Here is a 12,402-nt window from a genome sequence, read left to right as displayed (position 1 = left end):
TCGCCGTGCGGCGATGCACGCCTTGTCAGCGGCCCGACGGGCCAGCACGTCGGCTGGGCACGCCGCGAGCCGCGGAGCTGGGCCGACGCCGCCCCCTCCCCCTCCTGGACAGGGGCGCGGGCGTGGCCGGGCACCGGGAGCGTGGCAGACGGTCGGCATCGTCCCGCGCTGCCCGCTCGGCGCCGAGCGTCTGGCCAATCAGACCGCAGGTACGTCCGCCCAATCACCGGGCGGCGCGGCAGACAACCCGCCGAACCGTGACCGCCAATACCGGTCGGCCAGTGTCAAAGCGGGTCTGTGGACGGCCGCCGTCACAGCATGTTACGCGGACGTCACGGGCGTCACGGCCGCGGGCGTCACAGACTTCCGCCGCCCGTCACCTTGGCGACGGGCGGCGCCGACCGAGCCGTGCCGGTGCGGCGGGCCGTGACAACTCGCCGATGCCGAAGTGCACTGGAGGCCGGCCGGCGGCGGGCCGGGCCAGGTGACTCACACCGTAGGTCGTGCGGTGAACCGGAATGAGCCCATCCGGCAGCCCCCCCCCCCATCCCCACCCCCGCCGCTGCTGAGTCACCCGCACTGACCACTGAGCGTGGCGAGACGGCGGTCGAATGACCACGCCTGCGAACTAGCCCTTCCCCCTACCCCCACTCCCCTTCCGCCATCGCGACGGCGCGGAAGGGACGACCACCCACGCGCGGAACACAAACAATGGTCACATCACTACACACAGCCGACTTTTTAACATCAAACCATTAACCCAAATGTCACGTAACCTGACAGCGGTGGTAGAAAACACACATCGCTTACCGATGGAAGTACAACATTAGCACGCCACAGCCAGCATCCCACGGCAACCCTAACCGCACGGCAAAATTCCAAAGCCTTTAATGCTGACACATGCAAACCGTGATTTGATCCTTCCTAATTAGTAGCATTGTTCAGCGGTCATAACGCCGTCACGCTCATGGACAGTCTGGTCCTGGTTACAGCGGGGTAATCACGGCCCATGCCGTCACCAACAACGTACGGTATCACTACCCATGCCGTCACCAACAACGTACGTTATCACTACCCATGCCGATGCCAACAACGCACGTTATCATGACCCATGCCGTCACCAACAACGCGTGTCCCACCGGACCTCTCCGCCACATGGCGGTGTCGCCATTTGGTTTCCCTTGGTTTGGATCACATAGACGCAATATTTTTAACGGTCTACCTGTCACATGGCCCAAGCCAAACCGCCGCCAAATTGACGCCCTGCGAACAAACGTATAGGGTTTCGTGCCTCAAAATTCTACACATGTTGCCACGCATGTTTTAGGGATCACACATGATATAAGTAATATTGATATCCATTGAAACAGCATAGATTCATGCGTGGTTACTGACAAAGTTCCAAACGTTGAAACTGGTGACCGGAAAGTCTTATCTCATTGATGGTTCGAGGGAGGGGTAGAAAATTGAGAACCAGCCATGAGAAAACCAAAGACCATAACTTAGACTCGTTTGTGTGTGTGTGTGCAATATGCAAATGTGCAATGGCGATCTCACTGTACTCTCCAGTCTTAGTATATGCTGATTTCTAACTTGCTACGACGAGTCAGTTTCTGCGCTACTACACAAAAAAGGAACATTGCAAACCTGGGGAGAGGCAGGGAAGCGCCTGTTTTTTTTTCGAGAAAGGAAACTAACCCTCAAAAACATAACCTACAAATGCACCAGACGGGGAAAGTGAATGCTCACACATGCTTGTTACTTTCATACAAAATTTGTTGATGCATGCCGGACACGTGACAAGAGAAACTCAGCCTGATCTAGATCGCAGCATTTCCTGGCAACACCGTCTATTAACTGCACAAGCTTTGGTTCAATATTTTAGCCATACGCCATCTTCAGTAAAACGCCGTACTTTGGTAATAGGCAATTTTCAGGAAAAGGACTGAACAAACACTAATCGCCAGCACAACGACTGTGGAAGAAAACACAAAAGAACTATCACATGTTGGTTGACCTCGGGCATTGTTGTACCGCGCATTTTCCAAGAGCCCAGGCCATTATACTTGTGTGGGTTTGTCGTTCTAAACCGGATTTGATCTGAGTTGAACTGACGATGACCTAAACTAGGTCTGAGATTTTGTTCTATTCTGTTTCACGACGCCTTTATACGCTTTAGGATTATGTTTTGAAAGACTGTGCTAATGGTGTCAGTGGGCCGTTCCTTCGCTGTATGATCACCAAACGCGACTTTCCAAATTAGATTCTAAGGATCTTTGATTTGTTCATTAGAACACCTTTCGACGCTTCGTTTGACTTCGCCAATGTCGTAATGTCGAGGGTCACACCGTATGACAGGTGATGAGGTTGACCACATTCTGGGCGCGGCACTAACTCATCCGCCCGGCCGTGGGCGAATTACATGGTCTTCTCCCGGCTGGACCGAGGGCCTGGGGTAGGAGGGGGAGGGAGGGGGGGGGGGGGGGGATCGAAGGCGGAGTTGATCGGAGGGTCAGCGCGCGTTTTACCGCTCCTTCAGACTCCGCGCAATGGCAGTTCGGAAGTTTTGATAGCCCTGCCTGCCTTTCCGAAGACATGTCGTTGATCAAATGCAGGTTTATGTGGCGGGTGATTACTCGAAACCTGGACAAACTTTCAGGTTTCACGGAGCTTATATATTTTGCGATAGAATATGAATTATGCTACTGATATTACGTGCACAAAAAACTGTTAGGCACGAGGTAAAACAAAAGGATGTCCTCTGACTTATGTGAATGAACGTGTCCAACGTCACAGTGCTGATCAAACAAGTAAGCGAGCTGATCACTGGCTTTGTGCAAAGACTTAGCGATAAACCAAAGTCAGTTATAAAGAACCTCTTTTTGGTAATAGGATAGTGTGGACTACAAACACTATCTATTTGGTAATGCAACATTTTTATTACTAACGAGACACCAACTATAATGAGAACGGAAAAAAACTCTGAAAATAGAGAAGTGCATGCAAAAGGTGGTGAAAGCCGCCACGGGCAAAGCAGGAGTAAGAAAAAAGAGTCCTGTGAAAAAACATATGCCAGCCGTCTCTTGCAAAAAGTGGGATGCAGTCGATCGCTCATGCAAAAGGTACTCCTGGAACCTGAACTGAACTGTAAACACAGGATGAATACGTTAAGACCACCCCACGCAGCTGACCCGGAACCGAGAGCAAACTGAGACAGCTGGGCCTCGCCGCCGTTACAGGCGTGAGCTTGTCGGTCCGCGAGGGCGACAGACATCATAAACGTCGAAGCACACTTCCCCTATTCCGGGAGAGACGCGCCCCGCAAAGCGAGTTTTCAAGCTGGCCCTGATGGTGGCAATCTGAACGAATAAAGCTCAAGCCCGAAGGAAAATTCCCGAGGCAGGTGATGGCACGGAAGCCATTAGCCCCGCCGGATCTCGGAGTCGTCTTTCTGCAGGAGCCTGGCGACCGCCAACGGCGATTTCTACCGGGGAAAAAGTACCATGCGAAACTGGTCCAGTTTTTTGACGACAGACACGCTGAGGGGGATTGTGCGTCCTGGCTAGGCTGATCCGTGGTCCATTACGCTGGTGTAACACATGCTCTCCTGGAGGAACTGGCCATGCCGTACATCAAGCAGGTCGAGAATCCTCCCAATACCTCACAAATATATCCCCTGGAGGGCATGCTTGATATCGTGAAGCAAGCGGTGTGCAGAGGAGGCCGGGTGATCACATCAGACCGAAAGCTTTTCACCCGCATCCACCAGGTTATTAGCTGCGTGGACCCGGAAGTGCCACACACACTGGTGCAGCACCGCAGTGCGTCAGGGCACCACGCCGACCCGGTGTTCCCTCTGCTGCTCACCAAAAACACAGCATAGTGCACGGCTCCAGCTCCAAAATAGATTTCCTTTTGTGCCTTTCCTCCAATCCTGCAAGAATCCGTAACGACCTCCAGCTGTCCAGATTTCACGTCATCTCCCCGTCACATGGTGTTTGTGCTGGCCTACAGCCTGTGCTGTGGATGGGTGTGGGCTGTCTCCGTGGACTGTCTGACGCGCGATGTCTTGAGATGTTCCCCTCGCTACATGATCCCAACCGGGCATCCGTTCGCTTTCAAAACCAGCCCTCGTGTTTCTGTCGCTGCAGTCAAGGTAGGGCAAGTGGCTATGAGGACAGCTGCCCAGAGCCGGTCGTCTTAAAAGGGAAAAGCGTAGCTCCATACCTTTTGGCTTTCATTCGTAGGGCTGATCCAAATGATAGGTGGGAGAAAAATTAGGTTGTCTAGAGTGCGGGCGTGAGTAGACTTATAATGCAGCCCAGGTGTGCGACTTTCCAAAATCGGTTGAGAGGGGCGGGGGTTGAGCCAGCAAAGTTGACCTGACCTGCCCCTGATTTCTCCCCGGATTTCGGTCACTTTGGTTACAGTCCCTGTTGTTGAAAAAAATCATCGGTTGGTTCCAAAACTGTCTTGATGTTGGGGAGTGACTTCCACTTGAAGCCGATGTGATGGTGATAATGATAAATAATGATACAGGTAGTGAGGCATTTTGGTCCCCAAGCTCCAGCAGTTCCATTTGTTGCATTTCATTGGTCCAGTATTCCCTTTGTTACTCATATGCACTGGCATGCTTGTGACATTGGGGCTTTACGACGCACTCAGCTGCTGAGGCTATATGGCGTCGCCTGCCTCTCACCCTGGCAGGAACCGCGGCACCGCGGGAAATCGAACTCCGTACCTCTGGTTTCCCAGACCTCTGGCAAACCATCTCCTCCACCTACCTCTCTGCTTCCCTTCCTGCCTACCTCTTCCACTACCTCTGGTTTCCCCAATTTCGTATCCATTGGGGGAGGGAGGCCCAGAAGAACACACAGGGGGCTGGCGTCAGCATTGGCGGGGGACTCAGGCCCCTCCTCCGCAAGTATAGAGTGACACCCGGTGGCAGTGACTGTCCACATGTCCAGGATGCAACCCAATCAGGCTAAAATCAATGCAAACAGCCGACACCTGGCTCATTAGTTCAGCATCGCAACAAACCCATAATGCCAAATGCGACACCACGGCCGGCACTACTGGCAGAGGCCGGCACGGCTGCCCGCTCTGCCCGCTGATGGCTGGTGAAACGCAGCAGAGCACACGGGCAGCGGTATTGAGGGGCCTGCACACCGCGGCGGGGACGGGTGCGACCACGGCATACCGCAACAGCGCGCTGGTCTGAACATCGCACGATCCGAGGGTCAGCTCGCCTTCATCACGTAGATAGCGAACCCCGCAGTGGCCTCCACCGCATGGGGCCGAGTGCCTGAACATGTCACCTCGCGTTTCTACCTGTTACACGGCTCACAGTATACGCAGGCCATGTGACGTGTCCATACGGCGGACCGTTTTCGGATCAATCAGCTGAGCATACTAATGGGAGTGACAGTCGCCGACAGCCGTACGTGAGCCCGCGCAGAGCCGACAGGGCTGAATCGACGAAAAAGACGGGTTCCCGTCTCTGAGCCAGCATGCTCACTCTAAACAGCTGTTCTCAAGTGCTGGACACTGTCCCGAGATTATAAAAGAAACCAGGAGTCTGTGCGTCCCGCACACGAAATCCGAAACTTAACACCGCCCGGTGGCACATTAACCAGCCGTCATCCACCTGGCGGCGGCGTCCATGCACCGCCATACGGACGCGGGCGGGTCTGACCCGCCGAACCCCGGTCGACTTTCAATCTGAACCCTGGCGGCGTCCCGCGACGCCCATCACGCATGAGTAACGGCCGCCAAACGAGCCGCCCGCCGGCGCCGGCTCCGGGTCAGCCGGGGCGCGCGACCTCTTCACCCCGCACGCCCGCGGCCACGGCCGGTCGTCATGGCGACGAGGTGCACACCTGGCCAAACCCACTTCGGGGACGCCGCTGGGGACGGCGGCGCGCTCCCCCCCTTCGTCGGCCGCACCAGAGGGACGTGGACCAGCCCCACCCCCCATCCTCCTCCTTCGCCGGCTACATCAGAGGGACGTGATTTAGCCGACCTTTACTGGCTGCATCAGAGGGACGCGGCCCAGCTGCCCTTCAATGGCAAGATCCGAGAGACGGGCTCGCCGAGTCTCACCGGCTACATCCCCGAAACGCGGACCAGCCCGGCCTTCGCCGGCTACATCAGAGGGACAGGGACCAACCCTCCCCTTCACCGGCTATATCAGAGGGACACGGACCAGCCGACCTTCGCCGGCTACATCAGCGGGACCCGGACCAGACCGCCCGGCGCTGGCAGCAAGCAGCGAGAAGAAATTGGATTTCCCGGGCGAGGCGTCCCTGGGGCTCCTTTATTCCTCGGGACGTGCGACAACGCAACAAACGAGCGCGTCTATCAGGCAGAGGACAGACAAGGCGGCGACACCAGGCTGCTGCCGGGGAGGCAAGCACACACACAAAGCCGTCACCAAAATCAAACCAAAACCATGCCTTCAAGACTTTCGTGCATGCCAGCGGGCAAGCCAACTAAGCCGAACTAAGCCGAGCTGAGCTAAGCCGAGCCGAGCCGAGGCAAACAGCCAAAGCGGTGCTTCAGGAAGACGGCAGTATTGAGCGGCCCGGCGTTTCTCGGCGGCCTCACGCATGAGCTGACGCCAGCCTGCGACCCCGCCGGACCTTGCTGAGGGAGACCGCTGACCCCGCTGGGCTGGACACGGCAGTCCCAACCCCGGCCACGCTCGGGGTGTCCAGCCCGTACGTGCCGCGCCGCCTGTCTATGGGAGCGAGAGTGGCGGAACAGCTGCGCATATTCAACCCCAGGCGGAGCAGTCGCCGCCCGAGCCGGCTGGCAGCGCGCCAACTTTGCATCCAAAGTGGCCGGAATCCGACAGAAATTAACAGTTAGGGCGGAGAGCGGACGTTACATCTGCAGCCAACGACGGCATCTCCGGCGCCTGCCGCCGCCTGCGCCGGCCGCACCTCCGGCCGGTCCCGCGCCGTGTCGGCACGGAGAGCCCTTCCCCCGGCCACCGTCCTCGCCCACCCCGAGCCGCGCAGGCCGCGGACAGCACGGCATCGCACGCCACGGCAGCACGGCTGTCAGCTCCGGCGGTGACGTGGCGCGTCCAGACTGCGGACGTGGAAGAGCTGACCGCCAGCCCGAGAAACGCCTCGCTCGGCCGAGTCTATTCCTCCACGTCTATTCCTCCCCTCCCTTCCCCCCGATGACACCAGCCAGACACGGCTGCAGACCGAGGGGGACCCCCCCTATTCACGTGCAAAAGCATAGGGTGCTAACGGTGGCATTTGCGACAGAACGACTAATTTCGCTTCCTCGTAACCGCGAGCGACGTTTGAAATCCATGCTTGCCATACAACTCTACTTGACATCAACCCGCAAACTGATGTTGGTTGTCCTATTCATACAGCGTTATATGGACTTCATCTGAAGCTAATGTCAAACACTCACGAATAACATCACACCGCATTAAGTCTGGGACGCTTCCACCGCTTTGGGGGACCCTGTGGCCGGGGCTCATTTGCCCGTTGTCCGACTGACACGCGTCTGGCCGCAGTGGCGGCGGCGGCGGCGGCGGCGGGTGGGTACCGTCTCCATTGATCAATGTCGCCCTCCAGACTGGCCGCCGGGCGGCCTCACCTCCTCAGCTGAGCCGACCTACCGCAGCGGCCGATGGCACGCGCCCACCGGACCCCGGCACCGGCCCAACGCAGCGCCGCTGCGTGCTGCGTCGGCCACCGCAGCGCCCGCGGCCGCGTCCGGCTTTGGCACGCCGGCGGTCACAGCGCCACCGGCGACAGCGCTGCCGACACTGGCCGCCTCCCTCCGGCTCTGGGTATTTTGACTCCCGTTAAGGATTTCAGAGATCATGTTATTTTTTTAAACCAAAAATGAGTTCGTTGCCAAAGGTTTGGCTTCTAGCGGGAAATTGGTAGATTTTGTTCAATTGCATTGTTTTGTGGCGAAACTTACGGGTAGGGCCTTTTTCACTTGAGTAGCACATTGATTCACTCCTGTCGAGCGACAAAACTACTGTCCGCCTTGTTCAGATCACTACACTGGTTCAAAATACGCCACACTTGTTATCGCAGGCTGGTTTTGCGAAGTTCAGATTAACGATATTTTATGCTCCGCACTGCAAATGCGTGCGAAAATAAGGCACCCCACCTTGATTTCTTACAGCCAAAAGTAGCAACCACGTCCGAGAAGGTCATGGATTGGGACAAGACGACTCCAGGTCTTCACGCTTGCCAATGAAGTCCTTAAAATTATGTTCCGCTTATTCTGTCACGGCTTCTTACCGACAGCGTTCTGAGGATTTTCGTCCTGGAAACGGATGATTTCACGTGCTTTGTTGTTTTTTATGAGTGGAAAATGAGCATTCAATTTCATCAAGTTCGCAACCCCGACCAACCATCTACCACGGATATATCATGAAACAGACCCACACACCCATGTTCTTCATTCACACGCTGTCGGGTTGGGGCAACGTCATACCCCACGATCACAGATCTGGGGAACACCATGCCAGGCCGTCTTTACAGACCGGGTGATCGCTCCGGTCGACAGCGGCGGATCACACAAAGGTTGACGGTTTCGCGCGTCTGGAACAGCTGGCTTCGGTCTACGCGTTGATTGCTGACCACAGGTGTAGCGGGCGGCGGCGTGTTCAAGACTAGGTCTGCGCGACAGCAGGCATAACGGGCGGCATGTCCAGGACCCGGCCTGCGCGACGGAAAGTATAACGGCCCGCTGCATGTCCAGGATCAGGCTTGCACGGCGGTAGGTATAACGGCCCGCTGCATGTCCAGGATCAGGCTTGCACGGCGGCAAGTATAAGGGCCCGCTGCATGTCCAGGATCAGGCTTGTACGGCGGTAAGTGTAACGGCCCGCTGCATGTCCAGGATCAGGCTTGTACGGCGGTAAGTATAAGGGCCCGCTGCATGTCCAGGACCAGGCCTGCGCGACGGCAGGTATGACGGACGGCACGCCCAGCGCCCCGCCTGCGCGACGGCAGGTGCAGCGGACGGCGGCGTGCCCAGCGCCCGGCCTGCGCGACGCACGGCCTATCGACCACGAGAGCGGAGCCCATCAGACCGGCCGCCACCGAGCAGCCGGGCACGCCCGCCCGCCGGCCGGCCAGCTCATCAACCACCAGCCGGCAACATAACCCAGTCAGCTGCCGATGCTGGGGGATGTATTGCTGGCAGACGAGCGATCTGGGATGCATCCGCTCCCGCGCCTAATCACGGTGGAAACAATGCACAATGCGCACGACGAACGTTCTTTCCCAGACGGCCGGACACACAAGTGTCATAAATAACAATTGGCTCCATGTGACAGCAAACATCACCGCATAAGTCAGGACACAACAGCAGCGCGCATTCAAACCGCTACAGTACTGATAGGCAAACGACAGGTGCGCTTGCCCAAAGCAAGGCAGACATAACTACAGTGCACGGTGTACTTCCACTCTTAGTATACAGAACACACGCAGGGTGTAGCCCGGATCTACAGGGTTCACTTACGTCACAGAAATAGCAATATGTCGTCGCTATTCAGCTTCATAATATGCTGTGTGCGAAGCTGGTTCTGGTCAAAGCACGCCACTATTTTGTCCGAGACATAATGTGAGGACGCTTCAGGTCATTTCATCACCTCCATAATTACCTCCATTGATTTTTGGGGGCACTGACCGGCACGACCTTGCCTTGATTACTGGAATATGCAACGATGCTACCGTTGCGGTTCAGTGCAGCGTGTCTATTGATCTCACTTGGAGCTGTTTTCATAACCCCGAGTGATATGAGCCTAATAACGGCTATATCAACCCCCTTCAAAGTCAAATTCACGACTATATTTCATGTGACTTTGACCTAATGTCTTTTGCAAACATCACTGGAATTCGCCACGTACTTGTGAGAGCGCAAGCATGCAGGCTCAGAAGGACCGGAACACGATATCTGTTGCATACAAAGCTACGCATGCATTGCGGAGCGCACACTGCCCACACCTGGACCGGGCGGACCTCTTCAAACGAGGTCATAGGTCAGCGGCTCCACTTAATGCGAACTTCAAACCCGCACGTCACCAAAAGCTGGGATCGAAACTCATCGAGTTCAAATTTCGCAGCGATGGACACAGTGCTCTGGGAGACAATGCGAGGAGACCGGGGGGACATGCCCCAAATCTCCTGCGGAGATTTCATAGTGCACGCTTTCCCGTGTATGCGTTCGTGCGCGTGTTGCCTACGCAAACAGCGAAACGGCGGCATACTGCAGTACAGAACACATCCGTGGAAACCTTAGGAATTGTCTTTCGAGAACTCACTTCACCACTAGACTCGGTACCATTTTCCTACCATGAGTAGGTGTGTAGTAGGTTTCCTACCGAGTGCATCTACGTCAACCCATTTTCGCTGCCAATTCTTAATCTCCCACTTCATTCGGCCACTATAAGCGACGAAGCATTGTGGCGGTACGTTCTTTTGCAAAGTCCTTCACTTTACGCAGCAGGAATTTCGACGCCTCGAGAAGCGCAGCGGCCACCTTGCGCACCGGTCGAGCTGACCTTCCAGGAAGTGCCAGGCCGTGACACGCTCACGATAAGCGAGGCCATGCGGGCTGCGAAACAGACCAATCTCCGGCCGCAGGGGAGGACCTGGCGGCAGCAAGCCGCCCCAACACGGGCAGTTTCACCCAATCCAACATGCTTTACCTCACTATCAACGTCCACGTGGTTTACGTCCTTCAATATTCGTCTCGCAGCGGAGGCTTCAGCGGTTAAGAGATCGCCCAAATGGTACGCCACGCCATTTTCAAGCGTTGCACGGCGCTATTGCTCAGTCGTAAGATCCCTTAAGTCACATATGATGGGCGTGAATGGCCGCGATCGCGTACTCCGAGCCGAGCGAAGCGGCCGACGTCGGTCCGCCGCTCGGGCCGACTTGCGTTCCACCGGCCGAGGGCAGGGCGGGGGCACAGCAGCCGGGGCCACGCGCCCGCCTTGGAGCCACAGCGAGACCTTGGCACCGCCTACCGATACTGTCGGCACAGTGAGGTGGCGTCCATGTGACCCGCGGGCTCAGCATTACTCTCAGCTCGCGCACCCCAGCTGCCAGAAGAACGCTGGCTGCTCAACGCCGCAGCTAACGGGGCAGGTATGGAGTTATCGCCTCCACCCACTGACAGCACCCCGTTCCAAGCTACCATACTAGCCGCCGCAGTCCATCCGTTCGCATGCCAGGCTCAGACAAAGGACAGGTAGCCAGCCTGCTGCTGCACTAACGCACACGCTACACAATAACCGCGACAGGGTTTAAAATATCATTCAGGTATATTGGTTTAGCCCTTTATGAGCAGGTTTTGGACGGGAGGTAATATATAGCCAGGGCAGGCCGTATGTTGTATTGCTTCATAAGTCAGGCTGATGACGTAGCGCAACAGTTGCCTCTCACGGGCTTCGTGAGTTGCGATCACCACGCTAGATGATGTAAACAGACGATTCCTGCCAAAAGGCGACAGAAATAATGGTGTAGTGAGGCCTACAAATGCATCATGAAAGGACGCCAACATATTGTTTGAGCTGCACCACAGCAGAAACGTAGCTGAGGCTTTACGACGCGCTCCGCTGCTACGGCTGTAAGGCATCGCCTGCCTCTCGCACGGACAGGAAAGGTAGGCCCCACGGGGAATCAGACCCCGTACCTCTGGTTTCCCAGACGCGGAATGGTTGACGCAGACGCGTTAACCACTACACTATCGGCACTCGTACAGCAAAAAGCTGCGACTGCCAGGTGACCTACGAGTGTATGCCTCCCTCTACTCCATTTCCATCCCACTCTCTCCCATCCCGCCGGTTTGAAATGTTAACAAACGTTTCGAATACGGGGACCAAGCGAGGACAGAGAATAACACAAACGATAACCCGGTTGAGGACAGGCGCAGTGCGGCGACATCCCGAACGGAGCTCTGGCTTGCGATGTGAGGAGGGAAGGTACGACGAAATCGAGGTGCCAAAGCTGGAAAGCGAGCGTCCGCAGCGACCTGTTAACCTTATACAGCAATGCACGCGGAGGGCTATCTACATACCATCAGAACCCGACCAATCAACTGCGACCAAGCGCCCAAGGTATGCCGCAATGACCAAGCGGCATGTCTCGGGCGGGCGATGTACACAAGCCTCTCAGATGCTCGTGAACAAAATGGCCAACAAGCATTGGGCTGTACGTGAAAAGCCCAGGTATGCTCCTAAAGCCTCGCACGCGATCCGCAACACATGCCAAGCTCTTAGGAAATAAAGCAGACCAGCCAGTTTGACACATATCATCGCTTTACTGACAACTTGCCGATTTCATTCCAGATGCGTTTTAATGATTATGTCCTGATGGGAGATCCTCCGAAGGAGGAGGGGAGCGG

At 56.2% G+C, this 12,402-nt stretch overlaps 1 protein-coding gene across 1 annotated transcript in view; it reads right to left on the bottom strand.

The window, feature by feature from the left end:
- Efa6 (Exchange factor for Arf 6) overlaps nt 1–12,402 on the bottom strand; it is a gene marked incomplete at its 3' end in the record, with an annotated part of 70,542 nt that overhangs the window by 32,359 nt on the left and 25,781 nt on the right. The window lies entirely within an intron of this gene.

The sequence above is a fragment of the Pollicipes pollicipes genome, unplaced genomic scaffold (genome assembly GCF_011947565.3).
Source record: "Pollicipes pollicipes isolate AB1234 unplaced genomic scaffold, Ppol_2.1 Scaffold_1600;HRSCAF=1878_pilon_pilon_pilon, whole genome shotgun sequence".
Lineage (NCBI taxonomy): Eukaryota > Metazoa > Arthropoda > Thecostraca > Pollicipedomorpha > Pollicipedidae > Pollicipes > Pollicipes pollicipes.
This window is presented reverse-complemented; position numbering and strand designations above follow the sequence as displayed.